Source organism: Neophocaena asiaeorientalis, unplaced genomic scaffold, assembly GCF_003031525.2.
Source record: "Neophocaena asiaeorientalis asiaeorientalis breed wild unplaced genomic scaffold, Neophocaena_asiaeorientalis_V1.1 scaffold51, whole genome shotgun sequence".
NCBI classification, from domain to species: Eukaryota; Metazoa; Chordata; class Mammalia; order Artiodactyla; family Phocoenidae; genus Neophocaena; species Neophocaena asiaeorientalis.
Window position 1 is genome coordinate 4445267 of NW_020173335.1, and position 12641 is coordinate 4457907.

The following is a 12641-nucleotide window of genomic DNA, read 5'->3' on the forward strand; positions in this document are numbered from 1 at the left end:
AGCCTTTGCCTTTGGAAGGTGCTTCCTCTCGGGAATGGACGATAGGGGACATGCCAGGAAGGTGATTTCTGCTGCTTGTCTGTTAGTGGGTAGGACGGCTGAATCTGAAAGGTCAAGTCTGAGTTGAGACCGGCGAACAGTGGACAGGGAGAGGCTGGGGAAGGTGGGAAGGAGCACATGTTACAGGTAACTTCGGGAGAGGATGCGGTCGTGCTTTTCCTGAGAGAGGGCTTCGCCATGAGAGATTTCATCCTCTCAACTCTCTCAGGGGTGGCTGCAGCTCATGACCCATGCCGAGAAGACCCCTGGATTTGCTTTTCCTCTAAGATGGAAAAGGGACCTGAAGCCAAACTATAAAGTTAACCCAAGTAACTACTTGAGGTCATTGCAGAAAAGGTATCAATCAGCATCCCTTGATGACCTGCCTGAACGAGGAGCAGGTTGAAACCATCGCTGGGTTTTGTTTCTCAAGTGATGCCCATCATATTCATACTTTTGTATGCCCATATGTTACTGAGGAGTCCCCCAAAGAATCTTCAGAAAGAGGCACACCCCAAAGCTGAATATTTGAACTCATGACCTCTGGGGGACACTATTCATGAACGTGCATAAAATATGACAAGTACACAGTGGCTACCACACTTAGGCTTAAGTAGTATTGGTCTCAACGTCCTGAGAGAGTCGGTACCTGGGAAACGGGACTTGGGGCATTGAACCAAGTGGTCCTGGCATTGTTGGAGGCTGCCCGGAAGGGTAATGTGTAGACACGATGAACTATTGTATTTGCAAACTGATGGGGCATCAGACTCGCCAACCATTCCAGAAAAGCTTTTATATCTTCCATCAGGGCGGATTTACTAATATCTTGATTGTAATAAAATCAATTGTGTTAAAAGTGCAATGGCATAAAAAGAAAGGAGCTATCAAGCCATGAAGAAGACATGGCAGGACCTTAAATGCATGCCGCTAAGGGAAAGAAGCCAGTCTGAAAAGACAGCATATTGTATGATTCTAACTATGTGGGATTCTGGAAAAAGGCCAAACTACAGAAACAGAAGGAAGAAAAATCAATGCTTTACAGGACTCAGGGAAGGGAGGGATAAGCAGGTAATGCACAGGAGATTTGGGGGGCAGTGAAGGTTTTCTGCATGATGCTGTAGTGGTGGACACATGCTATTAGACATTTGTCAAAATCCATAGAGTGTATGAAACAGAGAGTGAGCCCTAATGTAAACTATGGACTTTAGCTAATTATAATATATCAATACTGGGACATCAGTTGTAACACGTGCGTATTAACGCACAACATCAATAATAGGGGATCTAGGGGGTGGTGGGGTAAGGGGTATCTGGGAATTCTGTAGTTTCCACTCAGTTTTTCTGTCAACCTAAAACTGCTCGAAAAACGAAAGTGTATTGATTCTTTTTGTTTAAAGGGCAGTGGTGAGGGCCGATGAAGCCTCAGAACAGAGGGATGCATTTGTGGGAACACTGTATACAGGCGGAAATGTGACAATGTGTTTCTGGTGAATAAGAACACTTATGTATCATTCCTCTTTTCTGGCCAGAGCGCCACGAATTAACAAAGAACTTTCCCCACGGGACAGTGAATGGGTCGGGAGGTAGAATGTCGGTGCTTCAAAATAATCCCTGGAATCCCGTGTCACTGCAAATTTGTTTCTTAAAGGTGAGGGTATGGGATGCTCTACCAGCCCAGATGGGCCTGAAGTTTAGGGACCACTGGCCTCCGGTGAGTCCTGTGCTAACCGGCAGTGCATTTCAGATAGAAAGAGATCTTTGGGGGAAAGTTTGAGAAGTAATATTAACTGACATGTGTTATGTAAAGCATATTTTTAAGCTCTCCACAGCAGCTGTATGTCATAATAAAAGATTCACAGTTTTACTTATAAACCTAAATGTAAATGAAACTTGAGTAAACGATAATCTCAGGATAAAAGTATGTTTTCAGGGGTTAACCTAAAACTCCCCAGTGATGTCATAACTCATGAGATTGATTGGCCAGAGGAAAAAGTAAATTTAAGTTTGGAAAAGTAACATATGGAGTTGAATTCCTCCATCAAACTCTACTAAAAGGTGCGAAAAAGAATGGATTAAGGAGGGAATTGAGTCATCCCAGTGGTTAAGGATTATCAGAAAACCTGTGAGACTTGTCATCGTCAGCATGTTTCGGAGAGGAAATTCCCGCCCTTCACTGGAAGCTACAAGTCCTGATTGCCGTCGGTGTTTCAGTGGGTCTGTCTCTATGGGTCAAATATTGTAGAAATTGCTGCAGTGAGAACTAGAGGCGGTACCTGGGGAGACGGGGCTGAGGATGAACTCTTGCTTCTGGCCTCTCCTCCAACCGCAAGGAGGAATGACCTTGAAACTCAGGGAGTCTATGGAAGTAAACCTGGCTCAGATCCAAGATAACTGAGCATTCGGCCGAGGACTGTGGGTCATGGGAAGCACCTGCGGCTGCATTTGGGGTTCATTGAGCTGTGCGGGACCCAAGCGCTGCCACACACCCTGAGAAACCCTCACGACCGGTGACGAGTAGAAGCTGGAGGAGCCGCAGGGCTGAGGGCGCAGCGCCGGCTTGCACGACGGTGCGTGCCGAGTGCACAGTGTCGGGGGCACACTGCAAACTCTTCCTGCCGTCACGAGACCTCTTCAATGCTGTGAGCATGAACTCGGTTAAAATTCAATGCACCAGGGCTTCCCTGGTGGCGCAGTGGTTGGGGGTCCGCCTGCCGATGCAGGGGACGCGGGTTCGTGCCCCGGTCCGGGAGGATCCCACATGCCGCGGAGCGGCTGGGCCCGTGAGCCATGGACGCTGAGCCTGCGCGTCCGGAGCCTGTGCTCCGCAACGGGAGAGGCCACAACAGTGAGAGGCCTGCGCACCGCGATGAAGAGGGGCCCCCGCTCACTGCAACTAGAGAAAGCCCATGCACAGAAACGAAGACCCAACACAGCCAAAGAGAAAGAAAGAAAGAAACCTCTAAGTTTAAAAATAAAAAAATTCAATACATCTTGAGCCTCCCTCCCACCCTCCCTATCCCACCCCTCCAGGAGGTCACAAAGCACCGAGCTGAGCTCCCTGTGGCTGCTTCCCACTAGCTGTTTTACATTTAGTGGTGCATATATGAGGAGATATGGGGACATATGTATATGTAGAGCTGATTCACTTTCTTATACAGCAGAAACTAACACACCATTGTAAAGCAATTATACTCCAATAAAGATGTTTAAAAAAAATCAATACAAAATGTAAACCAAGCTTGAGGATTCCCAGAGCAGACAAAACCGCTGAAGCCACTGAGAAGCTCCCGGTTCTCGAGCTGTTTTGTGCCCACTAAACTCTTACTAAGTACTGTTTATTGAGCTGGTGGTTTTAATTTTGCTGTTTCTGGATTGTTGACAACGCTCGGTTCCTGCAGAGCGTGTGTTCCACCTCCAATCACAAAATCCTGTCCTTTCTCCTTGGACACGTTCTCTCCTTTCTCATTTTCTCTCATGCTCCATGCCTTAAGGCAGGCTTTCATTCCTGAAACTGGACAATAACTAGTCTCCCAGAATTCAATACCTCCTGTCAACAATATAGTACATGAGAACGTGTCTTAGGTATTATGTTTCTCTTATCGTGGCGTTCTCTCATCCCAAATGATTTTACAGTTTCCAATTTCCCATCGCCCCTTGCAAGCTGTCCATCTTACGTAGTCAGCATCGTTTTTGACTTCCTTCTGGTCACGCTAATCCAGGGCAGCTCTTTCTCTGTCCCACAAAGTCACCAGGATGAATTGTTCCTCAGTAACTCTCCTCATCTTCTCCTCTTTTTCAGCAATATCCTTCCTTTTCATGGAAGTTCTGAAATCTTCCGCACTCTTCAAGGTTCTGCCTTCTCTGTTTACGTTCTCCCAGATTCTTCAATCTCTACTTAGTTCCTTTTTGTCTCAATACTGTATGACATTTAATCAGCACTCATTTTAAATTACTTAAAGGTTATAATAAATCGGTAGTTAAATAAGATAGTTGAACACTTTATATAGAAATTAACATAGAAAATGAGATATATGCAATTGACACTTTTATGATTATTAAATATAATGAAAAATTTAAGAAAATAATAAAATAAACAGCCATATGCCTACCCTTCATATGTAACTAACATTATAGTTTGCCCTGTGTCCCTCAGATTTTACATGGATTGAGTCAGTGCTATATATGTCAGTCTAAAACCTAGTTTTTTTATTTTACACGTTTACCGTGTATTCACGTTAACACATGAAGATCTAGTTTATTTGTTGCACAAAATTACATCAATAAATAGACCATGATTTATTTACTGACTTTTCCCCAACTAATTCATATTTACGTAATTTCAGTATTTTACTATAGCAAAGATCTTGCAATGGAACTGAACATTTCCTTTGGGTTATGTTATTAGAAGCGAAATCGCTGGGATTTTCTGGAACGTGCTTTTCCACCTTGACTGTCTACTGCCATGTCAGTCTCTGACTTTGCTGTCTTAAATCACACAGACTGTGTTTCCCATCAGATTACAATGTGAGCCTTTGAAGTGTCTTTTTTGTCCAATCTGGTATGTATGCATCTTATTTTTGCTGTAAATATTCAGTAGACATTAAGAGGCAGGATGGAAGTTGAGATTCTCTAGAGAACAAGAAATTACCGAAAAGTAAGGAGCTACTGCAGCAGAACCATGACCAGGATACCTATGGAATAGGTTACCTCCAGGTACCTATTAATTAATTGGATTTCATTTTAGATCTGTTACTCAGACTCTCCAGATTTTTCCCTTTTATCCCCAAGTAGCTGATTCATTTGTAATTATCTCTATTGGAATTACTCCATAAGGAAGAGTTGTCCTATCTCCCTCTTTTATTTATTTTTTTCAGTCACTTATTTAAATCAGCATGGATTCAGAAAGTTTTTTTTTTAAATACTTTGGTTACAATCCAATATTATCATTATTTATTTTATTGCTCAAATAAGATTGATAATAAGAAACATTGAAGAAGTCAGGTCCCTCCTCCTTTTCTTGGAAACTGATATAACACCAGAAAAATAAATAAAGAGTTTATATTTCACTGTCACAGAGATATCTGTTTTTAGTCATCAACATTAGAACAAATAGAAGAATGGAAATGGCTTACATCCAGGTACAACAGAAGATGGGAAATAAAGGAAATGTCTTGTATATTTCTGAGAGACCTTGTTTGAAGCCTTAGAAAGGAAAGTCAAAAACGTTCCCTTGGTCACAGCAGCCCTCACAGATAAACAGAAAATGCTAGTGATGGGGCAGGTGCAGGACGGTGAGGTTGCCACCCTCTGGAGGACTTCCGCTACATCCAAGGAGCCAGCAGTCTGCACTCTGAGCAGGTGCCTTCATGGAAGGACTCAGCCAATGATGTTCTTCTTCTACTCCCCCTCCAGCCCAGCAGAGCCCCCTCTCGAATTAGTCGGTCTCACAGCCTGAAAACTCTATGGCCAATCTGGTCTTCAGACACAATGGGGCCAGTTACTAACAGGACATCTCTCCTAGTGCACACCATATGGGTTCTCTTGTTGTATCCTGTGATTGCTGCCTTGTGTCCCTCTCTAGACCTGCATTGGTCCCTTGCCTGTGCCTCAGGCCTCCAAATCCTGTTCTTAGTGTTAGTCATCAGATGCGGGACCAAAACCACCTGTCATACCTCCTTCACGCTCTTTGTCCACCTGTCCAACTAGAACTTTATTACCTGACCGACCATCTTCTGAGGTTTAGACACACACTGGAAGTTCATCACTTGCCGCTGCTCTGCTCAGCTGTACCGAGAGACCTCAGAGAACACTGGTTGGAAGCACGGGCTCTGGATCTGATTACCGTGTATAATTACTGGTTCTTCACTCACTCTTGTCTGACCTTAGGTGAGGAACCCAAACGTTCTGTGCCCCAGTTTCCTTCTAAGTAAAATGGAGGTGATAATAAGGATATTGACTCAATGGCTTGCTACAAGGATTCAACACACACAAGATGTTCCAAACAATGTTGGGGACAAGGGCATTCTGTAGTGACTGTAGTATTGCCCCCTGATTGCCACCTGGTGGTGTAGGCTTTGTCCTAAGCTTCAGGGACAGCAGGGGATCTGATCACCCCTTAGCTTGTTCTTGTCTTCGAAGTTCAATTAGTAGTTTCAATACAGACAACACTTAAAGAAATGCACATTTTAAAAGGAGTTTGTAACTTTTATTATAGTGTGTTAACACTATTTTTACAAGAACTCTTTTTAAAAGGGATTTACCTGTTAAGGAATGCAAAGAGCCGTATTTAAAGAGTTATGAATCTCAAAAATACATATATCAGGAGCAACTTTTTGGTAAAATCACATAGAAGAGACTGTGGTCAGTGTGGTAGGGACATTTGCTCCCACTAAAGTCTGAAGAGTCCCTAAAGTTCTGGGACATTTTGTTGAGCACAAGCAAAGTAAAAACTGTTCGTGCATATACATGTGCAAAACTTCTAGCAGCTGCCTTTTGCATGATTAATTTTTAGTTAATACCTGGGTAATATTCCTGTCAAGTGCAAAAATAGCAGGTTGGGTCGACAGGGAAAGAACAATCTTTAACAGGAATACAAATGAACAAGACAATGGAGTGTGGGTGGTACCTGAGTGATGAACTAAATCTTTATAAAGAGTCTTAGCTTTGTCAAAAGATAACAGTGCTTCATAATTGCTTCTTATGCAAAAACACTGCAAAAAAATCGTCACGTGAAAATGGAAGGTCCTTTATCATCTGAAAACGCTAAGTTGCTAAATGTCAGCAACTTATAAAAAGGTCCAATTTCTTTTTCCTTAAATATTTTTCTAAAAATCTCAGATAGAACTCATTTTTCTTTATTACACTTATCACCATTTCTACTGCGTCATAGTACCTAGAGTGTTTACGTTCAAAAGAAATGCTCTACTCAAAACTGCATATGATAAATGAAAAAGTACGAACATGCATATACTTTTTTCTTTACTTAATGACCACTTTCAACTATTCATCTACTTTTCTTGTTTTGTTTTTATAAATAACAAGGTATGACTCAGTGTACTGACAAGGAGCAATCAATCAAGTATCTAAAAGGACTATTTGCTTTTCATAGAAGATCTGAGCACATGCAACAACACCCTGTGCATCTGAGCTGAGCTGTTCAGTGATGACCACCAGCTTCACATGATCTGTGAGCACTTGAATAGTGGCTGGGTTAAATTAATTAACAGGAGGCTGTTAGACAGAGGTGGCTCTAACGCCCTGGCGGCGGACATGAACAATCCAAAACCCGAGCCTGTAAGTGTAACAAGGTTATAAAATTGAAACCTAAGAGCAACTCGTCAGTCAGTCAACAAAGCTTTAAACTATAGCAAATCAGGAATTCCATTACTCTGCTCCTGCCTTTTCTCCATGAAAGTGAAACCAAGAAGGACCCTGTGAGGCCCTCCCAGGTATAGGCCCTTTCCATGTTCCCTGTTTCCTGTTTGTTGGAAATAGGGTTTCTAAGCCTCCTGGACCTTCCCTGAGTACCAAACAGTTGCTAATCAGGGAAGTGAGGGAATGCAGAAACAAGGGAGGAGCAGTTAAGAAACAATGGTGCATTCATAGCAGCACTATTTACAATGGCCAAGACATGGAAACAACCTAACTGTCCATTGACAGGTGAATGGGTAAAGAAGATGTGGCACATATATACAATGGAATATTACTCAGTCATAAACAAGAATGAACTAATGCCATTTGCAGCAACACAGATGGACCTAGAGATTATGATACTAAGTGAAGTAAGTCAGACAGAGAAAGACAAATACCACATGATATCATATATGTGGAATCTAAAAAATGTTACAAATGAACCTATCTATGAAACAAAATCAAGGACATAGAGAATAGACTGGTGGTTGCCAAGGGGGAGGAAGATGGGGGAGGGATGGATTGGGAGTTTGGGATTAGCAGATGCAGACTAGTATATATAGAATGGATAAACAACAAGGCCCTACTACATAGCACAGGGAACTATATTCAACATCCTGTGATAAACCATTATGGAAAGAAATTTGAAAAAGAATGTGTGTGTATATATATATATATATGTATAACTGAGTCACCTTGCTGTACAGCAGAGATTAACACAACATGGCAATTTAACTATACTTCAATAAAAAATAAATTTAAAAAAAGAAACAATGGTGCAGCCTTGGGGCAGGGTCCTGGTCCCTCCTGAAGAGATACACATAACAGTAACTTTGAGCTCTTCTGCAGGAACTGAGGCCCCCACCCAGGTGGAGGGTGGTGATTTCAGGCTGAGCACAGATTCCTGGAGCCCCGCCCTGTTACCTGACTACCAAGCACTCAGAAGAAATTCACACACCCTGCAGCCCTCACCCCAGGAGTTGCCTTTAAAAATTCTTCCCTGAAAGCCATCAGGGAGTTTGGGTGTTTTGAGCACGAGCCACCTGTTCTCCTCGCTGGGCTCTGCAATAAACCCTTCTCTGCTCCAAACTCCAACATTTCGGTTTGTTTGGCCTCACCATGCATCAAGCACACGAACGTGCATTCAGTAACAAAAGTCTCTCCCAGCATCTCTAGTGGAGCTCTCCTAGCCAATTCCACTATAGTGCTGCCTGACCGGATGGGGTTTTGCTCAAATAAACCTTAACATTTCCAGTATGCCTCGGTTTATCTTTCAACGCTGGTCTGCACTGAGATGTGCACCCAGGGTTACAAAGTCTTAGGAGGAAACACGGAATGTAAAATGTTTCAGTAATAATTTCTGGTATGGACTACGTGCTGAAATGATAATATTTTGGATATATTGGGTTAAATAAAACATATTATTAAGATCAATTTCACCTGTTTCTATTTTTTAAAGTGTGTCTACTAGACACTTCTGAATTTAAAACTTCACATCGGATGTGACTCGCATTACGACTGACATTATATCCCTATCCGACCCTGCTGAGAGAGAGCGCCCTTGTCGTTTCCTAATCAGACGTAAAAAATATTGTGCTTTGGAGGAAAAAAATAGCTATATTAATACACAAGGAACAGCCACCCCATTATTTAAATCTTCTTCTACACTTCAAATTGAGGCTATAAAACCATTAAACAGATGTGTTCCAAAAACATCATTGCACAGGAACTGGGCACCTGCAAAGGCCTCGGGCTCAGACACCTTTCACTCCCAGATCTGTCCTGCCTCTAACCCTCCAAGCCGCTGGCTTCTTCAAACAGGCTGCTAGACTTTCTTGGCAGATCCTAAATTTGAGTTCTGCATACTTCAGGACAGTGATGTTTTCCTCAGGCCCTGCCTCCACCGTGTCTGATTCCAGGATACAAACCCCTCACTCCTACGGGCCAGCCCGCCCACCCCCATCCGAGTGCCAATCGCCCAGGAGCAGAGGACTCAGCTGGCCCAGCCTGTGGCTTCACCATGATGATTTTTACACAAAAATAACTGAAATCCCTTTGGGGATGTTATTTGTACTAATACATTAAAAGCCACGTGTAATCACTATGTCAGGTTTCGGTGCTGTGGTTGCCCAGAGCTTTCCGATTTTATTGTAACCATGGGTATATAAAAATTATGCAGAAGTGTATTCATGTCATGCAGAAAACCACAAAAAGGAAAGTATTTATGGATTTTTATTTATTTATTTTTTGCAGTACGCGGGCCTCTCACTGTTGTGGCCTCTCCCGTTGCGGAGCACAGGCTCCGGACGCGCAGGCTCAGCGGCCATGGCTCACGGGCGCAGCCGCTCCGCGGCATGTGGGATCTTCCCGGACCGGGGCACGAACCCGCGTCCCCTGCATCGGCAGGTGGACTCTCAACCACTGCACCACCAGTGAAGCCCCTAAATTTATTTTTTAAGTTGGTAAAACCATTTTTTCTCAGCTTTACTGAGGTATCAATGACATAAAAACTGCATATGTTTAAGGTGTACCTTGTGATGTTTTGATATTTGTATACATTGTGAAATGATCACCACGATCAAGCTAATTAACATAATACATAGTCACCGTGTGTGTGTGTGTGTGTGTGTGTGTGTGTGTGTGTGTGTGTGTGTGTGTGTGTGGTGAGAACACTTCAGATCTACCCTCTTAGCAAATTTCTCGTGTACAAATGATAGGAATCAAATAGGAGAGTTACACAGGGAGTTTTAGAAGTCCCACCAGGGGATTATAGAGAGGGAAATTTGGGAGACCACTGTGAGTCCATGACCGCTCAGGAAAGCTATCAGAACATTGTGGAAGGAAGCAGGCTTGCTTAACTATAAATTCATAAATAAAAGCACGAGATATGCCCCCGGCCACTGAGCGAAAAAATGAGGCCTGCATCCTGCTGGTCGAGTCCAGCAAGATAATGATCCTTAGGACCAAGGATAGGAATATAAGGGAAAGGTGACATTCCGAAGTAGGAGACCCTCATTAGACGAAACCTGAGATGACTTGACATGTTTCAGTCTCTGTCACCACCCTTCTGCTGGTTTGAATGAGCACTATGTCTGTCCTAGTTTGACCTCATAGGGTCAACCAGTCTCCCGCCCAATACGAAGGAGGATCTAGTGATGGCAACTCCAGGAACAAGAAAGAAGACGGTCTTTTCCCCTCCCCACTTCCCTTTGGTTATAAGAATGTAGCCCGCTTGATTCTCAGGGCAGAGCCCCCTCGCCTGCCCGCTTGTATCCCTCACAAGCATCCTCTTGCCTATCTCTTTGCCTCTCGCTGAATTCCTCCTGCACTGAGACACAAAGAACCCGAGGCTCAGGAAGTCCTGACACCAGGAGAGTGATCCTCATTAAAAGCCCGTGGGTTCGAGTCCCAACCTGGGGCGCACGGTGTCACAATGCGTCACGAGCCAGAGGCACCCTGCTGTCCACTAGGTCTCCAGAGCTTAGTCATCTCGAAACTGAAAGCTTGTACACATGGACCAACAATCCCCACTTCTTCCAACTCCCATCCCCTGGAACCACCCTTCTAGTCTGCTTCTATGAGTTCGCCCTTCTTAGATTCCACACATAAGCGAGATCATGCCGTATTTCTCTTTCTGTGTCTGGCTTGATCTCACTTAACATAATGTCCTCAAGGTTCATCCATGTTGTTGCAAACGGCAGGATTTCCTTCTTTTTAAAAACTGGACAATATTCTACCGTATATATGGACCACATTTTCTTTATCCATGTACCCACTGATGGATATTTAAGTGGTTTCCATCTCTGGGCTACAGATTTCTTTTTTCAACAGGAAATATTTTGCAAGTTAATACAAAATGGGCAATACATTTTATTGGTAATAAGTTTTTTAAAAAACTATATGTACCACTCACTGACACTTCCTGTCTTTAATTTTTAAGAGGTTATCTTCTACTCAAAAAGATTACTGCTTGAAACGGAGGTACATTTTCTCCCCTTATTTTTAGAGAATCAAAAGCCCAGCTCTTTACTAAAGAATTTGAACTTAACATAATTAGGGAAATATTATAGGGCCAGTTTTTAATGCTTTATTTAATACTTGTATACACTAATATGACCTAGTCATTCTGATTTTTAGCTTGGAGTCAAAAGTCTTCAGCAGGTGTTTGCCGGAGAGTTGTTTATTTCTTAGAAATTAGCTTTAAAATCACCCAGTTCATCTGCTCATCGTTACTTGACTTAAAAAGAGTTAAGACTGGATTGTCTTTCTAAGAATTCCCCAGAGGGCCAGGCCAAAGTCACAGCATCCCTGCCCTGAAATTTTCACCACAGAAACGTTGGAATTTTGGAGCAAGAATTAACTGTAGACACCATCTTGTCCAGCTCCTTTCACAGATTAGGAATCTAAGATGCCAAGACCACAGGGTTGGCCTTGCCAGAACTGGACTCAGGTTCTTGACTCTCCGGACTGTGGTTTTTGCTTTTGTTTGGTTTTTCACATCTACCCTATACTATTTCCTCTCTCCAATATGGTAGAAGCAAGAGAAAATCATTTAAATGCATTTGTTAACGCAAAATAAGGGGTTTTCCAATTTTCTCCTTGTCAATAAACAATACTTTTATTTGTATTTGATAGATTTTAACATGGGCTACATGCAACTCAACTTGCCTATAATGATTCTGGACGAAATTATAGCCTCTAGTACAAATGGCCTGTTGACACGTTTACACACCTTCCTACAGAATCAGCAGGAAAAATGTGGGTGAAATTTCTGAACATGGTGCATGGGAGTAGATTGCCCGCTACACAAACGGTCAGAATGGCGTAAAAATACTTTCATGACGTTCCTTTGACCGTAGGGGACAGTGGGAGGGATGAACTCCAGATTGCACGCAGGGAGCGGCCTTCGGTCCGGAGCCGAGACACGCCAGCGGCGCTTCCTACTACGAGAGCCCCGTGTCCTTCCCCTCCCCGCTCCGCCCGCACCCCCTTCGATTCTGCACTGCCCCCTCTCCTGCCCGCTAGCGGTCCTAACAGCCGGCAGCGAGGCTGCAAAGAGAAACCTACTTAATGGTGAGCAGAGACGTGACTCTTTTCTTCCCCTGTAAGAATATGCACCCATTTACAGTGTGGGGTGTTTTCCCCACCACAGAGCAACTCTCAGGACTCCGGCCGGGTGTCCTACAATGCAG